Raw genomic sequence first — 24,095 nt, 5'->3', positions numbered from 1 at the left:
CTGGCTAGATAGCTCAAGTGGTTAAGGGTCAATGACTTAAGTTACAGGTACTGAGGATCGAACCATATCATCGGTCATTGCATACTTTTTAGGAGCCAACATTTAAGAGTGTCTGAGAAAAAATTATTGTCTACTATAGTGTTAATTTTACTTTGCTTAGAGGTATAAAAAAAAAGGCTTAAAAAAAATTATAATAAAAATGTACTCTGGTGAAATATTTCAATTTTTTTTAAACACGTTGATTGGGGCTATATGAATTCTGAAAAAGTGTTCAAATCAACTCTGTGGGAGTCAATTCATCATTGGGCACATCAAAATACAACACTTGGAATTCTCACCCCACATTGATTAATTCAAAATGATAGACTTCCCATTCACTTTCAGACTTTGTGTTCTTGCAACATTTTCATGTGTCCTGTTCTGATGTCCCCTGAATATCATGTTGGCCAGTGAAACTGGTGTTGACTTGTTTTCTTTTCCTAGAGGGCAATAGCGGGACAATTCACCCAAAATGGCTTACTTCTTGTTTAATTTTTGACCTTTGTCCCTGTGACTTTTGAGTGTGTCCTCAGAATAGACATGTCCACACAACTTCATGTTGATTGGTGAAATGGGTGTCCCGGCCTTTTTTTTTTGTTTAAATTTCAAGGGGGCACTAATAAGGGAATTCACCTAAAAGGGATGCTTGAAAATGAAAGGGCCGACCAACTTGTTCATGTGTTTTGTTTAGCTTAGTTTAGTTTATTTGGTCATAACAATAAGTAAAAAAGAAATATTCATATAAGAACAGACCAAAGGTGTAGACTGAAGCCAAAGCTTATATTGTCTACCTTTTTCACATGATACTACATCAAGTCCAACAATGTACTACATATATGCATGCATATATATATACAAAACAAACATGTTATTATTACTGACATACATGTATAGAAAAATATATTTTTTACATATTTTTGCAATAACTATAGACTACATTGCCATTTCGTAACTATTAAAAATCTTGCATTGATACATATATTTGAAATTCTTAATTGAATTACAAAGTTTAATCAAAATCAAAATTATTCCACAAGTTGACTCCTGTCACTGACATACATCTCAGTTTCATATTTGTTCTGGTTTTTGTTTTCCCAAACATCGATGTTCCTCTCAGCTCATAATCGCTAACTTTGTGTCTTCCAATTCGCTGATGGTCTTTAATGGTCTTTGCGACTTTTCTGCGTTTCCTCTTATACGTTTCAACTGAATTTCATCTTGATCTTTAAAACTGGCATAGGAGTGCCTTTTTATTCTTCTAAATTACCAAGGGGCAAAACTGAGGGAATTTACCCAAAATGGAACCTTCGACAAAATAGCCAACTTCTTCAATTTTGGCCATGATTCCTTGCGACTTTTTAGTGTGTCCTGTCATGATAGACTTGTTGCTTAAATATCATGTTGGTCAAACTGGTGTCGGGACTCCCTTTTTCCCCCTCCTCAAAATATCCCTGCCTGCGATTGGCTGGCAACAAGTTCAGGGTGTGCCCCACCTACTGCCCGAAGCCAGCTGGGATAGGATCCAGCACCCCCCGCAACCCTTGTGAGGAATAAGCGGTTAAGAAAATGGATTGATGGATAACCATGGGGCACGAGTGATGGATTCACCCAAAAAGGATGCTTCAAACCAAATTGCCAAACTTCCTGTGGGCTGTCCACGTGGCTATTGAGACTTTCCAGGAGGTTTGGTTGGTTTATGGTTTTTGTTGAAGATAAAGACGAGTAAGAAAAGAAATGAAAAGAAAACACATCTACTACTGACAGAAAATGTTTTCCAAAAGGTTAGTTGCAACGTTAAAGTGGCTTTTGCGGGCAGAATAAAAAATAAATAAAACCACAAGCTCAAGACTTATTACTAGACTTTTGTGACGATTAACCAAGCTTCACAGCCTAGCGCTATTTAGCATCCTGCATCCATGTGGCAATTGGACCAAATTTCTAGGACAGTTCACTTTTGAAAGACCTGCTACTTGGAGGGGGAGCAGATAAAAAGAAAATCATGAACTGGGTTTTTATTAAGCTAGTGTACAGTATGTGATTCAAATTTGATAACCAACGTACAAGATTTCAAGGATGAGTTTGCTTTTGAAAAAGGTCCATTTGAAACAAAAATGACAGACTTGCTGTGATTTACAAAACAGCTGTTTTTTTTGGCTTGCCCTGATATTTCATGAGGCTCAGTAAAATGCGGGCTAAATATATATTTTTTAAATGCACTGAACTTTTCTAAATGACCCAAATATTCACACTTCAATTGCTATTGTAAGTGTCAGTAGTGCGGGTTTCAAACCAGTTGCCGACTGTCAAAACAAAACAAGAAGAAGTCTGTGGACTTGCAAACAACAACAAAGCTAACATCAACAACAGTCTGGCAAAATCATGGTTGTTAATGGCGAATCATCCAAAAATGTTCTACATACGCTCAGCAAGAGACTTTTGATGGCTTAGCCTAACATGAAGTAAATATTCGATGAGGCCAACCGGGTCAAAGACTAAATAAATAAGGCATAGCCGTGCCCTTTTGCTCGGAGAGCACGGCTTCAGCTAGCCGTTACTCCAAAGTCCAGAGGGTGAATTTTAATCGGGCGAGGACGTGCAAAGTGCTTAACGAGGCTTTCATTCACCGCAATGTTTAGAACAGCTCGAGGTATTGTCGATGCAGATAAATTCTGCTTAGGTCCAAGAGATAAACAACCCTCCCCAATAGGGGTGCAACATTTACAAATGCGGGTAGAAGGTTTACAATAATAATAAATAAATAATGCATTTTATTTATAATGCCCCTTACAAGATCGCAAAGAGCTACAAGTAGAGAAGAAAACGGCGTGCATTTTTTTAGTTAGAAAAAAACTTTTTTTTTCTTCTTTTTTTGTCCTCTTTGACTGCAAAAAAACGTTAAATAACGTTTAGTAAAATCCTACGGAGGAGTGCCAAAGACGTTAAAAGACGTTCACCAAGTTGTTTTTTTTTTTGGCAAACGGGTGGAGGAAAGCCTTGGCCAGCTGTGCTGAAAGTATCAAGCAGATCTAGTTAGTATAATGACTATTTTTGGCCCCTAGATGGCAGCGATGACTCTCTTTGGACAAGATCGGGTAGGCGTCAGTAGTAGAAGACGTGAGGCGGAGCTAGAGTGTTGAGGGGACAATGGCTGAGAAAGCGAAAATGGCGACCGGTGGCAAGCAGCTCATGCTTGATCGTTTTTTTCAAAGAAGAGAAGCATCAACCAGTGCTAAAGAGCACATTGATGACGGCGATGATGATGATGATGATGATGATGATGGTGACGCCGAGGTTGACGCCGAAGTTGAAAGCGTTGACGCGGCGGCTATGATCACGTCATAAAGCCTCACCGGCTAGCGATGCTAACGCCGGAAAACGCGGAGCACAACCGAGCACTTCTGCTCAGGCGGACGTTCAATTGGACGACGAAGAGTGCCCGGAGTCCAATGCATATTCATCGGAGGAGTGGGTACAGTCTGATCACGGAGAAGACACTGGTTATGGACAACGATGCCACCATGAATGGAGCAGATAAGATGGATCAGAACATCTCTTACCACCCGGTAATAGAACTGAAGGACATGAGGAAGCCAGACGTAACACCACCGTAATGTCACCGTATCATGATCCTGAGAGTAGACTTGATGGCAACATGGCCAAACACACACTGCAGTATATCCTTGCTATTCCCCAGGGAGTGTTACAAAAAGAAAAACTGTATTTGAAACATCCACACAATTGTAAATAGTACCACGATTGCAAACATTTGTAAATAGTTTCTTGCCAAATTGTTTTGTCAAATTGTTACACTGTTGAATGTAAATAAACTTATTTTGCTATCAAAAAACACTTTTTCATTGTTGGTGGTAGCGTTTTACAGAAGTAAAGCACTGTTTAGGTGTTTGTGGCATCATTCATGGAAAAAAAAGGTGTCAAATTCACTAGAGTGCATGAAATAATATCGTTTCACAAAAAGCTTGATTTCTCCGTATTTTGTTTCAAAACAGAGCATTTGGGTGAAACTAACCATTTTCTATTGTTGATTACTGAAAAACAGAATAAAGGTAGAAATAAACTTTTTTTTCTGATGAAAGATGAGAGTTCAATCTTTCATTTGATAGTATGTGTGTTTCCATAGTCCAAACACACAATTTTCTGTGGACCTTGAAAGATCAGTCAAAATGCTTAAATCGGCTGGCACCCACGGCATCCCTTTTCTGAAAACGTCTGGCAGTCAAAGAGTTAAGAGCTCAGTATTGTTCATTCGGTAATTTTCCCGATTTGACTTTTTTATTTTTTTTATTTTGAATGTGCATGTGTGTGTGTGTGTGTGTGTGTGTGTGTGTGCGTGTGTGTGTGTGTGTGTGTGTGTGTGTGTGTGTGTGTGTGTGTGCGTGCGTGTGTGTGAGTGTGTACTCACACTAAAAATCCCATACCGTTCACCTAAACCGAATACTTCAGAATCCAGCTAGAGTCGTGAGGTTGTCAGGAGACCCGAGGAAGGATCAAAGAAAAGAAAAGAAAAACACATCTAAGAGGGGGGACCATAGGTTCTGCTAAAAAGAAATGTCTTAAGAGTTCTTTTAAAACAGAAAAAAAGTTTTATTACAAAAGGTTCATTTGTATCTTTACATTTACTTATATAGTGGAACTTCAGGTTACAAAAACTTAATATGTTCTGTAACCCGAAACGTTGGTAAACCTAGTTAAGTTTTCCTGCTGAAATTAATGGGAAACTAGCATGAAAGTCAGTTCATGTCTTGTGGCAAAAAAAATATTTATAAAACAGCAAATCAAGTGGTTTATGGTGACTCTCATTGACACGACATTTATTCTTTGCTGGAAAAGTACAAGCAATAATTGCAGAAAATTGTTTTTTCAGTATCTAGAGGGTGTTTTCAAAATGAAAGGGCTAGCATAATAGCTGTAGTCCCAGTGGATATTTTTATTTATTTATTTATTTTTAAAGAAGTGACCTTCTCACATCACCTGGCATCTATCCTCTTCATTCCCCTCCTCCTCGCGTCTGTTAATGAGCAGCGTCCCAATGCGAGTCCATCACAGACACTCATTACAGGAAGGCCTGCCAGGCTGCGTTTTAATAAACAGACCAGGACGGCAAGTTTACACGTAAACACGCTCAACCTTGAGGAGGCCAAATTATTTTGGCCCAAATAAATCAAGAGTTCACAGACCGTAACCTCCAAACTGGGAAAATAACGACGGATTAATAAACCAGCAGGCTCTAATTCTTTTTCTGGTAATATTAGCAATTATATATATTTATATATATAGAGAGAGAGAGAGACTTTATTCCTGTAAACTAATGTATTTTTTTTCATTGAGTTTGAGAAATTCTGAAATTAAATATACAACAAAATAAATAAGTTTGAGTTCGTGTTTTGAAAAAAAAAAAAATAGATTAAAACTTCATTCTGATAAATTATGATTTAATTTCTGATCAAATGTACACAAAAATGACTGAATAATTTTGTCCCCCTATTTCTTGTCCATTGTAAAAAAAGATTCTTGTAAGACTGTTTTTTTTTTTCGTATAAAATGACATTATTCCTGTAAAATTACAGTTTTACTGTATTATGACGCTTACAATGATGATTTCTTGTAAAGTCACTTTTTTCTAGTTTAACTATTATTTACTTGCTTGTATATTTTTGTTTCCTTGAAAAATGACACAAGCATCATTACTTTTTTTGTAAAATTTTTATTTTTCTCATTGTATAAAATCTATTGTAATATAATGACTTAAGCGTCTTCACATTATATATATTTTTTTAAATTACAACTTTGTCCTGTTAAATTATATATATATATTTCCCCGACAAATGTATCCTCCTTTTTCAAAGATTATAATGATTTTTCTTGTAAGAACTTTATTCACGATGCAATTTAACAACAACCGTAGCTTGTGCTGTCCAAAAGAAAAAGCAATTGCAATGAGGCTATTCACTGTAAAATATCCTAAACAAAAAATTTCACTCATGTGTTTTTATTTTCTAGTAATATGTTTGCACAATTAAACATTTTAATTCATGAAGCACGACCTATAACATTTTTATTACTTTAAACACTTTCTGGCGTGCTATTCCACTTTCGTTCTTGTACAAATTTTTTCATGATGCATTGTAGCTAACATTTTTAGCCCGATTACAAATAAGATAACAGCGCATGAACCTAGCCCTCATGCACACGGTCCTGTGGTCGCACTGTGCGCAATAAGTCGTGCTTCATTAAAGCCAAATTTCATCCGCACCGCGTTTACAAGCGCGGATGCGGTTTGAACCGCCGGGGAAATACAATTCCATTCCGTTTGGAGGTTATCTTAATATACGAGCTTGTCTCCGCCACACTGCACGGCAGTTACGAGGCGGCCAAACACCCGCAGCATGGCAATATCACTCGGGCGCCTTTTCAGCACACAAAGCAATTAGCAGACTGACTGTGTGTGTGAGTGTGTGTACGTGAGTGTTTTCCTCCACTAATATCAGCATCCGATGTTATTAGCACACTGTTCACTGTGGATTACTGTTTGTTTGTTTGTGCCTCACTCCCCTAATCGCTATGACAATCCTCGAGCAAAGGGATGAAGCGCCACAAAATGGCGTCTGCAAGCAGGTACAGTATCGCCTCCAAATCAGTCAAGATTTGTTTTTTTTTAATGTATAACTCACTCGGTCATGACAAATGGAGTCCGATGGAGACCGATCTCTCCGCGTTGGAGCGCCTTGGCTCGCTATCTGTCGCCGCTTCTGTGACGCCCGATCGCTCTTCACGCCGCTATCCATCCGCCCCCGAGGCCCGAGCACCCTTCACCTGTCAAATACGGGAGGATGACTGAGGTTAGCGTGACGGATGTGTGGGCCGCGTATCTGTAATGGTCTCTCACTCTGGATGACAAATTGACTTGAAATGGTAACATTTAGTGAGTCTTTATAGCAGGCATAATCGCTACAGAATGTGGGCAAGCCTACTCAGACGCATTTTTTGTAATATTGCTACTCCATTCAAGTACAACAGTTGTCTTGACTTTAGTCTAATTCGTTCTGTGATCAAAATAGGAACTCAATTTGCTCGTATAGTGGTGCCTTGATTTCCAGGTTTAATTTGTTCAATAATCAAGCTGGTAACTAAAAAGATATAACTTATTATCTTTCCCGATTGTATTGCCCTGAATCTGTACTATTGACATTGGCACTTTTTCAGCCACCAGGTGGACATATAATGTAACACAGACATGAATAAAACATTGCGAATGAATAAAACAAGCTTGTGAGTATTGTTACATTGTCTAGCTTCATGTGTTGCTGTAGGGTTTGTGTTCCGCTACCGTAACATAATTTTGTTGTTTGTTACTGTAAAATAACATGTTTTCAATGTGATATTCTTTCTTATTGCCTGCACTAATCAGGGCAATAAAAGTATTGTGTTTAATTACACCAATAAAGGAAGGTACCAGCTCAACGGTATATTCTGTGGTTTGCCCGTACTCAATTCAAGACCTTGTACACAAATAGACAATCTATTAGAAGTGAAGCAGGAGTCTTTGACCTTTATCAACAGAGAAATGTCATTGCTTCATCCTCTTTGGAAAGTGAATAATTAAGAGTAAATATAAAAAATGCGTGACGCACCCATCGACCTTTTGAAAATCTCATCAGTTCATCCTTTTTAATTTATTTAAATAAGTACATATTTTAGATACGATACTTTACAAAACAAATAAAAACAAGTGTGTCTGCTAGTCCATCTCTAGTGATAGCCATTATTAGCAATTAGCCACTAAACGACATGGTTGAGGAAAAATTTTGTTTATGGAGAACATTTTTGAAGAAATATATTGCCCTGGCTCACCCAGTACGGGGTTCACCAGTAGTCTTAACATAAGCGTCAAAGGCTCACATTCTGTCACAATGCGTTAAGATCAACAGACACTGAGACTCTAAATTAGCCCTCAGTAAGAGTCAAGAGGTAATGAAAAATGCTTACGACAGGGATATTTAGAGCTGTACGATATCATTTAACCATTGTCATCACGTGCGCTCAATAGTCACTTCGCCAGTCCTGTGATGTGAGAGACAAATTAACTTAACATGTTCTCATCTAAAATCAAGGGGTTGCAGTCATTTTTTACCCAGAGTGCACGTGTAGTCTCCAAGCTCATTCATTCACTGACACCCACGTCACTCACCAGCACCAAGAACCTTTTTTAAAGGCATACACTCAAAAGTCACAGCTACGACAGTAGAATGTGATTATGGCGACCCCAAGTGGACAAAAGTAATACCTTCTCTGGTAAATCCATTTTTATCCAATGACTGATAAATCGACAATATAAACGGAAGAGTACTCAATTCTAAAAATGTTTGATAGCTGTAGCCCCACCTTCAATTTGTCAATCGAGTCACGGAACAGATTCAATATCAGAAAGCAAGATTAGTCTGTCATTCAAGGTTGGGCAATCTCAGTCCTCGAGGGCCGGAGTCCTGCATGCTATAGATGCTCCCTTCCTCCAGCACACCTGATTCAAATCAGCGCAACAGCGAGCGCTACTGATAAGTTACGATATTGCTCATTTCTGTCCGGCGTTTATGACACCTGTGATGTTACGTGTACAGCTAGGTTTCAGCCACTCTGTGTAGTAATGAATGAGAAGCATTGATTTTGTAAAATTTGTACAAAGGCCTTTCATAAAGTTCAGTACATTTCCTTGCATTAGTTTATGGCAGCCACATCCAATATGGCGCACGACACCCCATTGGAAACAGGATGACATTTTTTTATTTTTCTCTCTCTCGAAAAAAAAAGGAAACGGGATGACATTTTAACCTCGTTGCGCTAATTAGGCGGTTGCCTAGAACGATACTTGTTGGAGGGGGCGCTGCTGCAAGGTCTGTCCTGAAAATAAATACATAAATAAATAAATAACACCGAAAAAATAAACAACAACACCCCCGGCGCTCCCCGGTTCGCCTGGCACTTGGCTGACTGCCGAGAGAATTCAAGACAAGTCAACAAACGCCCCACATCAGCAACATTATGCTATTGATGTATCTTCAGAATATCATTTAACTCTTTTAGGAAAGGTTTGCCTGGTGAAAGAACCAGATTGAAAGAATCACCTCTTATTAACTTGAGCGTAGCAGGGATGATACTTGTCTTCGTATCAGCCACGTTTTTTTATCTTTATTGAAAGAGGCACCCTTTGTTGACGAAAGCAGACTCCGCAGGTGGCAAGTCATGGAATATAATCACGTTTCTACGGAAACTGCAAAGATTGTGTTCCCTCGCAAAAACGTTTGCGTTCCCTTTCAATGATTGTGAGATAACGCAATTTTATTTTATTTTTTATTTTTTATTTTTTTACGAAGTTTCCCCACTGCTGACACGCTGTATTCCTTGTTGCTTTTGGTCACACGGAAAATAACCTGGAAGTGCATCAACTCATTTTAAAAAAAGATTGCGTCCTCTTGCAAAAAAACTTTTGCGTTATCTCGCAATCTTTGCAAGGGAACGCAAACGTTTTTGCGAGGGAACACAAATTATTTATTTTTTTCCCCCTACCATGTCACCTTAGGGCTCCGTACGTTTCTCTATCGTAGGGTCAAATTAAATATAAATAAGATAATGAATAAAACTATGTATAAAACTATTATGTATTCATTATAAATAATAAATATGTTATGATAAATATGTTACATTAACATTTATTTATTTTATGGATTTGGATTAATTAAAAGAGTGATTATTTCACATTACATATATTATGCTGTAATATATCAAATGAATGGAAAAAGTATACATTTTTATAATTTATTACTGTAGCATGTTAACAATTTTGCATATTTTATGCATGAAAATTGCCATTAAATCTGCCCATTTTAAAATGAATTGTGGCTCTTGAACACAAATGTTTGCCCACCTCTGGTTTAGTCTTTCTTTGTTCCTTAAAAGGTGAAAGCCTAAAAATAACTGGATAAATAAAGAAAACCAATATTAAAATCTAATTTTTAAAAAACTGTCAAATTTGAGATCCTGACCTCTACATCCCCCCCTCCTCCTCTTCCTTTACAAGGAGACAGGGGGCTCGTCACGCCGCCAGCCCACCGCCTCCAGTGAATGATGGGGAGGTGAGGCGAGGAGAAGGAGGGAGGCAGACAGGCTTGTACAGCATGCAAAGCAAGGCCGGCGCGCGCGAACACACACATACACCCACACACACGCACGCACACGTCTACACAAAGACAGACACGTTGACTACCAAGTTCACATTCTGTCGAGTGTGTGAGGAAGGTCAGACAGACAGACAGTTTGACTCAAGTTAACAAAGCATTGGCCCAAAAGATGATACAGTGATAGTGCTGCATAATCCATTCGATATCATTTGAGTTTATTTAATAGGGATAGGAATCGCAGAGTAACTTATACGATGTGATTTTTTATTTTTATTTTTTTACCATTAGAGATAGTATCATGATAAAGACATGGTATGATAATCGTTATTTTGGGGGAAATAAATGTCCACCACACATCACAATATCCATTAAAGGTGGTAAACAGATCAGATACTTTTTAACAATACCAATAATATCACAAAATGGTGTGCAGTTAGATGATAACTGATAAACTGGAAGAATATCTCATAGTGGTGGGAATGGCAGCATCATTCACGATACATTATACAAAACAGTGACTGAAAAAAACATGTACCATACATGGTAGTGGGAGAAGGACAGACGCTCCCCAACTTACGAACGAGTTACGTTCCGAGCGATCGTTCGTAAGGTGAATTTGTTCGTAAGTTGCTTCAGTGCTATATTTTGTATTATAATTTATGTTTAAAGAGAATACGTACAGTACTGTACTACGTATGTTAGAGAGAGAGAGCGAGAGACACACACAGTATGTACATGTACGTAATGAGGAGGATTTTATATCATGAGAGGTTCTTCGTCGTCGCTGGAATGGGCTTCAAAAGTTACTTCCTCCTCCGTAACTTCAATGTAGGAAGAAGTTGAGGGTCGCGGAGAAGAAGATGAGGGTTGATGAGTATCTTCCTTGGAGGATTTACTAGAAACTGGCCGAAAGAAGCGATCTAACGACGATTGCACAGTTTTCTTCTTTTTTCATCATAAATGATGCGGTAGCACTGTATGGCATCATTCAATTGATTTGCAACCTTTGTGCAACGTTCAATATTTGGGTCTTGCTGCTCGAAGAGTGCGATGGCTTTATCTATGAGCGACAGGCGTTTCTTCTTCTTCCTCCTCCTCGACACGTTGCTGAGCCTCCAATGCTGGGTGAGCTCTCACAGCGCCAAGCGTCGGTATTAGCGGCGGAAAGAAGCACTACAGTACTCGGAAAAAGGTGCGCAATACAAAATCTAACTTACAGCATCTCTTTCCGAACATTTTTTGACATGCGCGCATGTTCGTATGTACCGTTGTTCGTAACTCGAAAGTTCGTAAGTAGGGGAGCGTCTATAGTAACTCATGACACTTAACAATAGTAATAATAATATATCCTGATACAGTGATACATGATTAACATTAAGGAGAAATACACATAAAGCATCTTTCGAAAGGTCCATCTGTACAGCACACTAAGGCTTGCTCATTGTTACCATCTGGCCGAGTCGCTATTGACTTGACGTTCATGATAACACTAAACAAAACACGCAGCAACAAGTCAGCTGGCGTGTCATTCGTCACTTTGTCACACGGTCTCTTTTTTTGTCGTGTGACATCATTGACAAAAGTACTGAGCATTCCACCAGCAATATTCAACTTATTATTGCATTGTATGACAATTAAAATGTAAAAAGACTATTTGTCTTTCAATTATTACCTGTGGATGAGCTAAGGTTGACTAGTGTTGTGGAACTGATTGGAATTCTTTACTGCAAGATTTGGTATTGATCCATACTAAGAAAACACAAAGGCCAGTATCGTCAATACCAATATTTTTATGCTAAATGAGTTTTCTGCATTATTGTGTGTTTTTTTTTTTGTTTGTTTGTTTTTTGGTTGCCTTTAGATTATTAAGCAGTTAAACCAAAGGAACTATTTTGAGCATTTTTTATTGCAGAATATAAAATGCTAACAATAGAACAGTTAAAAACTAAACTAACTAAACTTTTTTCTTCAATAGAAATGATGATTCAAATGAACACTCATTAACAAATTAAAATAATTGTTTTTATTTAAATTGCCTTTCAAAAATTGGGTGAAATATTTCTCAATTTATAAAATGCTCACTCCACATACTGTAAATGTCAGCGGGTTCCCGCCCCTGACCTGGATAAAGATAATCTGCATAGAAAATGAAAGGATGGAAAACACAACTCTGCTTCAGTGCACTAAAAGAAAGCTTTCTAAGCTAAAAAAAAAAAAAAAAAAACATAAAGAACTGAATCCACACAAACATTTGCTTATTACAGTATTTGATGAAACCGCATATCAATACCAATACAAAATCAATATTTGGATCGAACTACTCTGAAGCACATGCATTGTGCATTATTTGCGTAACTGCTGATGCATCACCCTTGTGGCGATGGTCTTTTGGCCAATCCGCCAGGCGCCCCCTCCCCCGCGGTGCTGGTCACCATCCCGGCGCCCTCGGGGTGCTGGGCTGCGCACCGCCAGGCTGGCCTTTAGTGACATTTGTCGTGTTTATCCAGTGCAAGCAAACAACCCTGCTTGTGTATGTGTGTGCCTTTTGACCTCCATTCAGCAGGAATAATGAGGAAAAGCAGGGCTCTCGGAAAGAGACTCCTCCAAGGCCAAACGTGGATTCATATGAAGATGTCTACAACTGATTGGATTTTTCTATACATACAGTCAATACCCACTTATTGTACTGCTTGTTTGAGTTTAACTGTGTTTGTACAGCGACCTTGGATACCCTGTTTATATGACGTAAAAAAAAAATTTAAAAAAAGAAGCTTACAAATGTTTTTATTTTTTGGGCTGGATGTCTGGAATGGATTAATAGGATTTCCATTCATTTCAGTAGTGAAAGATGATTTGAGATACTAGTGTGTCCGGTTCTTAGCTTGGTCACAGAAAAAATTAAACTCTTATCTCAAGTAATAAATGGTGTCAAGGACGCAGCGGAGTTTAGCCTGGGTTGTTAGTGGAGGTTACGGTGAGTCTTCATCGCGCGCTTCCAGTGCATTAAAAAAATAATAATAATTCAGTAAGCCATTTATGTTTAAGCGTAATGTCAGATGAGTTGGAAATGATACCAAAGAGGTTTGGGATGATAGTGTATTGTATAATTATGGTTGCAATTATAAACATTTTGAGGGGGTGTCAATTACCCGCTATTTGCGACAGCACTCGGTCCCTGTCCCCCACTTACTGTATTCGTCCTCCAATAATGATTTTGTCTTTGTTGATCTCGTTGCCGTTGATCGTCTCAATGACGCGTTCGCTGGGGCCGCCGGTTCCCCAGTGGCCAATTTCGCCGCCGCAAATTAAACTGTCATAACGGCCATAACGACAATTAATGAGCAGGATCAGGCGCTGGAATCTGCATGGGCGATCACCACCTTCGGGCTCTCAAGAAGAGAGCAGGAGCGTGTGATTTTGATGATCAATTCAGCTTTTTGTAATACAGCGTGACTGTGATGCACAGCAACAAAGACACGTATGATCGCTTCAAAGACACCACATTTTATTTGATGTTTACATTGGAAGACTAAAATTTTATTCTCTGTTCACTAAAAATGTAGATTGACTGGAAACTAAAAAATTGTAGTCGATTCACAACTAGCATATATTTGTTGCATCAAAGACTCAAACTTGTCTTTTTTTTTGTTAACAGAAATATACATTGAACACTCCATTTTATTGTTTACAAAAGTGCATTTGCTCGGTTCATCAACAACCCTTAAACTGATTTTGTTGCAGAGTATCGGCTCATTGAAAAATAAACAGTGTCTTTGACTTACAAAATATGAAAGTATGGTTTATTGAAAACCCTAGATTGATTTCATGTTTACAAAAAAAAAAAATACATATTCGAGTGTCATGTTTACAAAAATGTGATTTAGGTTCATTAAACATTCCAAAGAAACTTTGTTAACAAGGAAAGCATCTTCAATGTTTACAAAAATGTTCGCTTCATCAGACGCAAAATTAAATGGGCCATTAAATATTCTTTAGTTTACAATGACACTTATATTGGTTCATCATACCATAAATTGATTTTTTTTTAAACAAAAAATCTCAACTTGAACGTTAAATAATTTTGTTTGCTAATCTTCACATTCTCCCTAATGTTGACATAACATACATTAAGTGTGTTAAAAACTCTTTATTGGATCTTTTTAACAAAAAAATTCTATAACAAAATACAAAGACTAAAGTGTTGCATGTTTGGCGACAACATTGGGTTGACAAAGACACCAAAATGGTCTTTGATGTCTACATACAGTACTGTATATTAGTGTTACATTCCTTAAAGACTCAAACCTGTCTTTGATATTCACCCAAAAAAGTAAATCAAGTTTCCCAAGATTACATTCTTGCGGTGTTTTTGGTGACTCAAAAATTATCATTGATACTTCATTTGCTTAATCAAAGACACTAAACTGTTTTTTTATGTTTATAAAACATATGTTGGATTTGTTGAGTAAACTGCATTTGATGCTTTCAAAAGTCCTAGTGGGATTTTTTAAAACTCAACATTGTCTTTGATGTTCGCAACAGCATGTGCATTGACTCTCACTTCCCTATAATGGATGAAAATGTGCCTTTTCCTTCCAGTTATGGCGTACGACACCACCGCTGACAGTAATAATTTGAGCGTTAGCCGGAATGGTGATTAACGTGAGGTGTACGATACTGCTAAATGGCCCAATAGAACACGGCGAAGAAACGCTCTGATCTGGGGATTTAATTAAATTTCCTCAGGAGACAAAAACGGCTCCCACTGAAAATTAATGACTTCCTTTTATGGCACGACGTGCGTGTGTGGGAGAAGTTTGCCCAAGTGAGTCCTTGTGAAGACGAATGGTATCAGCGCATGTCATAACTCACCACTGGATGAAGTCCACATTGTGTGAGCGACAGAGACGGTAGTAAGTCACGTATGAGCAAGTCGCAAGTAAGTCTCAAGTCTTGACCATTAAGTTTCAAGCAAGTCACAAATTATTGTTGAAAACAAAACAAAACAGTAACTCAATTCAAGTCGCCACTAAATTTTGAGTCGACTCAAGTGATTCGTTGGTTTAAGCAAGTCAGCATAAAGTCTTGCTCAGTTTACAACACATTATCATAACATAGTGGAGTTATAATTAAATGCTTTTTTTGTCGATAATAACACAAAAGAGTACATTTACACCAATAAATACCATATGAATAACATCTTGGATTATGAAATTAAACTGCTGCGTTTAGAGGAACATATACAGGTTTTGTTTGTTTGCTTGTTTTATGTTTGCATGTTTGCATGAGCGTGTACAACTACCAGTGCATGCAATACTTTTACTGTGATAATATATATTTTTTACATAACCCGACCTGTATATGGGATATTGTAAGTGCATACCGCACACAGGATCTAAATGGAATGATCAGATTTGAAAATTACATGCATAGTTTTTAGTTCCTATTTGTATTTATAATAATAATAATAATAATAATAATTAGAGGGTGTGAATTGCGTAGTACCTGGCGATTCGATCCGTCTCACGATTCATAAGTCATGATTCGATACAATAGCAATTAATCCCGATACAAATCTATAAATTAATCGCGATCTTTTTTTTTACTCAAATTTAGAACATACTAATCAGTAAACTTGTACATGTACACTAAAAGATGTGCATGAAAATGTATTTATCTGAAACTTCAGGCTTATAACTGAGCCACTTTATTTAACAAACAGGTTGCAGTGTGTTTCATGTTTAAACAGCACTAAAATAAAATATTAAGGCTTAATGTTCCATTAATATAACATTCTTCCATGCTTAAATTCTGAACCCTAACTCCTAAGGCGTTTTGTTGAATATTCCCATCACAAAATGATGTTTAAACATTCAGCCGCGTATTGAATCGATTCAAGAATTGTGCACTGTAATATCGCAATATATTGCTGAATTGATTTTTAACACCCCTAATAATAATAATAATATGTTACTGTGTGTTTTAATGGGTGAAGGAAAGGAATTAATTCTGTACACTTTGTTGGTTGTAGCATACTAAAGTTAAGGCCACTTAGCTTTACTTTACGGGCAGAAGTCGGAGTCTTTGTACAGTATATACAGAATGTCTATGCCAACACGTTCACAATCATGTTTTTTTTAATGGTATAGTTTCCATTAGTGTTGTTCAGATACCACTTTTTGGCTTCTGATTCCAGTTCTGATATCCAGTTGTGCTGTATTACTCACTGTTTCCTTGTTGAATTTGAACAGCGAGAGGCGTTTTGTGCATTTTTATATGGTAAAGATGTTCGAGCTCGCCCCTCCCCTCTCCTTTCCCTAAAACGAGACGGAAGATGAGATTTTCATCCGTTGCCTTGATTGGTCAAAACAAATGTGCAAAGATGCCGCATCGTCCAATCAGCTTGAAGTATTGTACAGCAAGTCCCGCCTTTCCCGAATGGGTCTGCCTAGTGAAGTACCAGATTGCCAATGTGAAGAACTCCCTCGAGTGAATCACAATTATCAATCTGGCTGGCGGGGTTACCCTCCAGATACTGGTATCTAGTTTCAATTGTCACTTTGTCTTGTCAATAAGTGAAGTGCACATCTCATTATGCTTACAAGCGTTTACTTCCATCTTGTTGGAGCTTTGCAATGGTGTTATTTTGCCTATAAACTCAATTAAGATAGTTAAAAATGGCACAAATTACACCTGTCGTTTTTTCACTAAAGGTTGAAAGCCATTTAAACACTTTTTGCGAGCTTTAAGGCAGGGTTCACCAATTCTGGTCCTCGAGGTCCGGAGTCCTGCGGGTTTTAGATGTTTCCGCCCACTAGCACACCTGATTCATATAATCAGCTGATCAGCATGCCTGATAACGATACTGACCTTTAGTATCAGGTGTGTTGGTTGGCGGAAACATCTAAAACCTGCAGGACTCCGGACCTCGAGGATTGGTGTACAGTTGCGCAAACACTTTTAGCACGCTAATCTCCGCCATTCAAATGATGTCCATTTTGGTAGCTACACTTTTTTGAAAACTTGATTTCACATGTTTTACTCGTGACTGCAACCTTTGGCCTAAAGTGTAACTGCAACCCCTGTGTCAAGCGTGCGAGCACGTGCGCTTGAATAATCTTGTTTTTTCAGTTTCCAGCTGGAGTTTGGGCTGTGCTTGAAGCCGGCCTTGGGGTTTTTTTTCAGTTTCCATTCTAATTGTGTCGTACACTAACACTAAGTGTCCGCGGGGACGAGCATGACGTCACCCTCCACTACTCCACTGGATTGATCTGGGTAGGTTTTGTTAGTGGAATTCAAATGATTTTGCAATATTAGCTTAGCTTTATCTTCAGATCTTCGGGGGGAATTTAAATAAATGTGCAAATGTATGCAGAGCTACAGTACAACCAGAACCTGTCTTTGTCTAGGTCACTTCAGATTTTTACTACTACTAGATTTAACTACTACGCCAATAGCCTACATATATTTATACAGATTATGCATTAATCTGGATCACATTACATCATGAGAACTGTTTGCAATGATTTGTAGGAAGAGCTCTCCATTGCAAACTTCAACTATAATACCAAGGGTGCTTCTCTTTATAATAATACCCAAGCATGATTACAGTAAAAAGGCAGACATTTTGTACTAGATCTCATTAAACGCCGCACTTGCGCGCTCGTCAGCTTCTGCCAGTGGGTTGTCGGCCATCTTGTCCAGGTTGGGGGGCGTTGCCGGCGTTGTGGACATCTGGCTCCCCGTCATTTGTCAACACAGACACAGACACACACACCTGAACCTCAAAGTTGACAAAGTCAGGACGGTGGGACAGTCAGTGGGACGAAGAGACAGACAGACAGACAGACAGATAGATAGATAGATAGATAGATAGATAGATAGATAGATAGATAGATAGATAGATAGATAGATAGATAGATAGATGTTTTCAGACCTGTCCCTGAAGGTTACGTCTGTTCAACGTTGACAGAAAGTCACAGCATATTTTACATTATGAAAAGTGTAACTTGATGTTTATGCACAGCCATCACCTTGTTCAGGGACACGCCACAGGGCAGGCTGGCGAACAGTCGCAACACATCGCCTGGCCAGAACGACATTCTATTACATTTATTTGATTCTTTCCAGATGAGTGGCACAAGAGCGAATCCCGCCGAGTCTACTTTATCTGCACTAACCCCCAACTCTCCCTGGCGAGCGCCTGGCGGGCACAACAAAAGCGCTAAAGCAATTATGACGGCGCTTTATCGTCTCCACGGTGACCGGTGGTGGGTCGGCCCCCATGCACGGGCAGCTTAGCGCACGTAAACACGCCGACATAATGGCGGCCGAGTCTGAGGAGTTGTTGCGCCTTTTTGCAGATAACACAGTGGCTTTGAGTTTGTCGCTCTGGTCGCCAAACAATGCAAAACAAATATGGAGATTATTTGGGCAGATAACTAGGAGTTTAGTTCAATTTTCCTGCATCAACTATGAGGTTGTGATGTCTGCCAGCAGCCAAACCTTTTTTTTTTTTTCATTTTTCACAGCAGATGGAAGATGGCGACAGGCGATAAACACCAAGCCTAGCCTCAAGGAAAATATATGTTCGCCTCAGTTTTTTTTAATTCAAATCAAAGTCATCATTAAAGACTACGGTGACTTTGTTGTTCATCTACTGTATATTCTGAAGACAAAATGGGCTGTGATCTTACAAAAACGTCTAAACAGATGTTGTTTGAATATCAAGTTGTCTTTGCTGTTTAAAAAATGAAGTTAGAGTCATTGAAGACTCACATTTTTTATGTTTGAACAAACACAAAGGGTAGATTTGTCAAAGTTAGATGTTTAAAATTATTTAAAGTCCAGTGATGTTTCTAGTTTTTGATGTTTCCCAAAAGACGTATGCAGAGACACAGATAAACGGATTTAAAAAAAAAATTACAAAAAGAAACTGCTAACACTTGTGAAGTATAAACAAAACATGCTTACGAAATGGCTAAGGGCAAAAATGAACAGAAAACACAGACAACAACGCAGAAACAATAGACTAACAAATCGTGCTTGCAAAAAAACAAAAGCAAGGATGACAAAACCATAAAATATACTTACAAAAAAGTTCAAGAAATCAAGGCAAGGTAAAGCAAAGTGAGGTATCAAGAATCTGAGTCAAGACCCTAACCCAAACCCTTTGGTACACAGAGGTGAGCAAGCGATTACTTTCAGCTGCCCTTTTAAAGACGATGATTGATAACCAGGTCAGGTGTGTCCCAGGAGGACCAGCCCACCGAGCTGCACTAAGAAAAAACACAACAAGCCTGAGAGCAGCGACATGACAGTAACCAGCCCCCATCTCAACCGACGCCCCTTGGTTACCGGGTTGACTACTGACTCAATTTCAAATGGACAGATGAATCGAGGACACATACGATACGATACGATATACTTTTATTTTCCCCGCGGGGAACTTTTTTAATGCAGCCCGGTAGAACAACAGCATGATCCTCTGCTCCACTCCATAGACCCTCAGTCTGCGTAGGAAATAGAGACGCTGTTGGAGTTTGGAGCAGAGACTTCCAACGTGGACCCTCCAGCTGAGTGTGTTGTCAATGTGGACCCCCAGATACCTGTATGAACCCACCTGGCTGATGTGATTGCTTTTAATGACGACTGGCCTGTGGTCACCAACAGTTTTTGGATCAAATATCACCTCCTCTGTCTTCCCCATATTGAGCACAAGATGATTCTGGTCACACCACTGGACAAATTTCTCTATTTCTGAGAAATAGTCCAGTGGGCTACCGCCGGCCTGCAGCAAGCTGACGATAGCTGTGTCATCGGAGAACTTAATGATAAAGTTCTCTGGGTGTGATGTCACACAATCATTTGTGTACAACGTGAAGAGGACCGGGGAGCTGACGCAGCCCTGTGGGGCGTCTGTGCTTATCAATCTGGGTTCCGAGAGGGAGCTGTTGACCCTGACTTGCTGTGTGCGCTGTGTCAGGAAGGAGTGATACCACCTTGAGATGTACGGGTTCACATTCATCTCCTTCAGTTTACCCAAAAGCAGGTGAGGCTGCATTGTGTTGAACGCTGAGCTAAAGTCAACGAACAACATCTTCTTAGACTGACCACAGACTGAGATCAGATCGAGGGGGATCTCATGGCAACAAAAGATGTGGCAGATCAGTACATTGGCAGTCGCTACAGACGGCAATTTAGCAGCTTAGGCATGGCAACAATGTGAGCCATCTTAAAGAAATGGTCCACTATGGTAAGTGTACATAGTATTTACATGACCTATCGACCCAGCAGCCCTTTCGTGGGGCAAACATCCAGCGAGACAACGCAACCAAATTCTGAGGACCGCTCGTGTTGCTTACTAAAAGTTACTTTGATTCATTCATTTGTTCATTCATTCCGGATTTTCACGGACCGCTTCACAATGGTGCACACGTGTGCCGTTCACGGGTGCAAAATTGGGCGAACAAAGGTGTGAAATTAACTTTCTAAATAGTATTCACATGCTGTCATTTGCCCCACATTGTGTGCCGGTCCATGGAATGTCGAATGGGAACGACAAAGTGTCTGGAATTGCAAAATACATCAAAAGGATTTCCAACCGACAAAGTCTACCAAAGTGTGTTCTGACCATTTTGATTAAGGTAAGTGTCATTGTAAGATGGTAAAAATGCTTTTACCATAATGCGATCGTGATACATGTGAGCTTCTAGCCGTGGCTAGCTCTGGCTAAAAATAGATCTGGTGGTCAAGATGTTCGATTTTGAGATCCAAATTAAGGTCTCTTATTTTCCTTTCCCAGCAGCCTAAAAGTTGAAATTGTTGTTAAAGTGTACAAAAATAAGTGATGAATCAACAATGTTGTTGTTTTTGTTGTAACATGCAAGCACAGCTAGCGTAGCTAGCACGGTCGGGAAACTAGCTAACTTGGTTTAAAAATAACCCGAGATTCTTCACCTCAAATTCACAATTGATAAATGCACATAGCAAACAATTAAAGCCGAAATTACAGAAGACGCAAGAATGTCCGTGTTTTAAGAGCCACCCTACCTCAGCGCACCCGTTGCCATTAGTCTGGTCTGGGCAGTATCGGCAAATGTTTGTAATCCAATCCATTCCACTAACCAAAGGTTTCAACGTCAACCGCTGCAAAGAGTGTTGCACTAAATCATCCGCATGCGTCTTGCCTACAAAAGTAACGTTAGAAGAAGCTGGGAGTGACATTCGTCAATAACAAAAGAACATTCGGTGTAAACACAATACAAACACAGCCAAGTCAGCTGGAAAGTTGACCTAACATGAGGGGCGGACTCGCGATCCCGTGACGTCGAGGTATTACGATGTTGCCTTGGGATTCTAAGAGACTTGTGACAAAGTCTATGGATACATGTGACCACAGATGCAATGGGATAGGCAGCGGTCGAAGCAGACCACTAGGGTGTCGTTGGGATGACTTATTGCATACATATATTGATCAGGCTCTGATTTTTTTTTTTATGTCTTTCCGCAGTCCAGGCTACCAAAACCTCCGGGAAATGAGAACGTGAGTGCAACTTACGACGGGATGGCATGCATAACTGCTCAGGGATGAAAATCTTCCCCTCCGGACTTGATCCAGGTTCAGAGCTTCTTGGACCTTCTTCTCAACCTCCCGCTGTAGCACCCCCACTACTTGGTCTACGGGAATGATATTTTCTGTTTTGGCGTCATCTGTGGCAGCATCATGGAGTCTGGACAAGACATCAGAATTGGTATTCTTGGACCTACTGCGATGGGGCAGGTAGAAGTTGAACCAGGTGAGTAACAGAGCCTAAGGGGCTTGAAGGGAGTTGAGTCTCTTGGTCGCTCCGATATAGGCAAGGTTCTTATGGTCCGTGAATAGAGTCAGCTGGTCTTTGGCTCCCACCAGCCAATGCCTGCATTCATGTAGGGCCAGAATGATAGCCAGCAACTCGCAATTTCCCACATCTTCAAAGTAATCCTTTTCCCGAAGTGAGATCCTGGCGAGCGACAAACCCGGAAGTGTGACATCATTGACAGAGCTGTAGATGGAAAGTCTACAAAGCCAGGGAGAAATCGACTCAGAAAGCGATATTTCAACCTTATCTGAGGGGATCCAGGTGTTTGAAGAGATGGAATAAGAGGAGGTTGTTGGCATGATGTATGTAGGACCATACATGATGCCGAAAATGTGCCCGAAATGCACCCCCAGGCGGTTGTCGCCATTTCCATCATGTAATGACTTCTTTAAAGGGTGTCAATAAATAATCTGTGCCTCTGTCTTCTATTCCCCTCACAAAAACAAAACAAAGGTTTTCCGCTTTACTTTTGAACGAGATTCAGGCCAGTTTGCCGTACGTCGGAACCATGTTACGTATGCGAATGGCGAACACAGTTTCACACTTCTCCCACAAAAACACAACCTGTAGAATCATTCCCCAGCTGAAATAACTACATGATATTGCTTGGCTGTGGTTTTTAGGCTAGCGTTACTGTTTGAAATTTGATGTTGTGCCGTGCTGTAAATTACGCACGATGAGATTACCTATGCAGAGGAATCTAGAATTTTGTCCTCTTTGCGTGTTCCAAAAATGAAGATAGATTTAATGTAAGAAAAATACACCTTTGCAAAAATGATTTAATAAAAAACAGAGAATCTCTGGACAAATAACTGCCTCTAATCATCACTTAAACATCGTGGGATTCAGAGCGTCAAATGTAGCTCTTCCGCATGCACAACGGTTTCTTATAGTTAAAAAGACCTCCTCTCTTTCATTTGTAGACAAAACATACTCTCTTGTACTTTTCCGTGAGCGATGGCGAAAACAGAGTCAGGTGTGGGCGTTCAAAACAGATTCTGTTCTCAAGGACCAAATGTGTTTTCGCACAAAGCGCTGAGAAGGAACTTTTTTAGACTAAATAGTATGACCCAGTTTAAAGTCAGATTATACCGAAATCAACACCATCTGCTCTGCACAGGACACAAAACATTTCGACAAGGTTAATATAAAGAATTAAAATGTTAATAATGTGTGACAATGGTTAATAAAATAAAATGAAGTATTAAAAATGTTATAATATCTATCACCTACTGGTCCATTTATTCTGCTAGCACTGAGAGCACACGTCATAGTTGGTGTTCTAAATTGTAATTGGTAAGATAGTTCTGTTGCCCTGGAGCCCTGAACATAACCTGCTGCTGTTGTTTACAGTGAAAGGTAGGGGTAGGGGTCGTGCATCATCTCAGAGTGTTAGCACTATTGATAGGTGGAAGGCATGCTTGTGTTGTCTACACGACATGAAAAACTTTTACAATGAAAAGGTCCAAACCCTCAGGTGCTGCATTAAGAAAGTGGCGAAAGGAGGAAGAGGAAAAGATTGTCTATAAAAAGAAACAGGAAAATAGCATTAGCTTCTTAGCTGATAACTTAACAGTGAAGTAGCTAAGGGTGGGTAGCGGTAGAGCATGGGCAGCTGTAAATAAAAGCCAAATTTGCCATGAATTACAATAGGAAAAGATTGTCAAAGCCCTTCGGTGCGGCTTTCAGAATACAAAGTAAAGCGGATGTGGAGTAGAGGTTACAATACAGGTATGTCTAGTGCTGCACCTCCCCCAAAAAGGGTCTGACCAAATCCTGTGCAGTGCAAACAACTAAAAATGTTGAGAGCACTAATGCTACCAGTGCAATAGTTAGTGTAGAGCCCTGCCCCTGTAAAAATGTAAAAATGGCCAAAATTATACACGAGGTGGGAAGAAAAAAAAGGAAGGAAAATGGGAGAAACAGAAGTCAAGTTGTTGCTCCTTTTGGTTTGCCCAATAAAATTAGCTGTCACAACAGCAAGTCACTCGCATGATTTGTTTGA

The 24,095-nt window shown here is 39.4% G+C and overlaps 1 long non-coding RNA gene across 1 annotated transcript; it reads right to left on the bottom strand.

The window, feature by feature from the left end:
* Positions 1-5,912: 5,912 nt before the first annotated feature.
* Positions 5,913-13,664, bottom strand: LOC144044300 (uncharacterized). The gene is made up of 2 exons (XR_013291246.1): positions 13,420-13,664; positions 5,913-6,870 (listed from the first exon to the last, which is right to left on the bottom strand). It is a non-coding gene; the product is annotated as an uncharacterized LOC144044300 (long non-coding RNA).
* Between the last annotated feature and the right edge of the window lie 10,431 nt (positions 13,665-24,095).

This window comes from Vanacampus margaritifer, chromosome 2 (assembly GCF_051991255.1).
Source record: "Vanacampus margaritifer isolate UIUO_Vmar chromosome 2, RoL_Vmar_1.0, whole genome shotgun sequence".
In the NCBI taxonomy this organism is placed as follows: domain Eukaryota; kingdom Metazoa; phylum Chordata; class Actinopteri; order Syngnathiformes; family Syngnathidae; genus Vanacampus; species Vanacampus margaritifer.
Note: the sequence above shows the minus strand (reverse complement) of the source record. Positions and strands in the feature narration are given on the sequence as shown.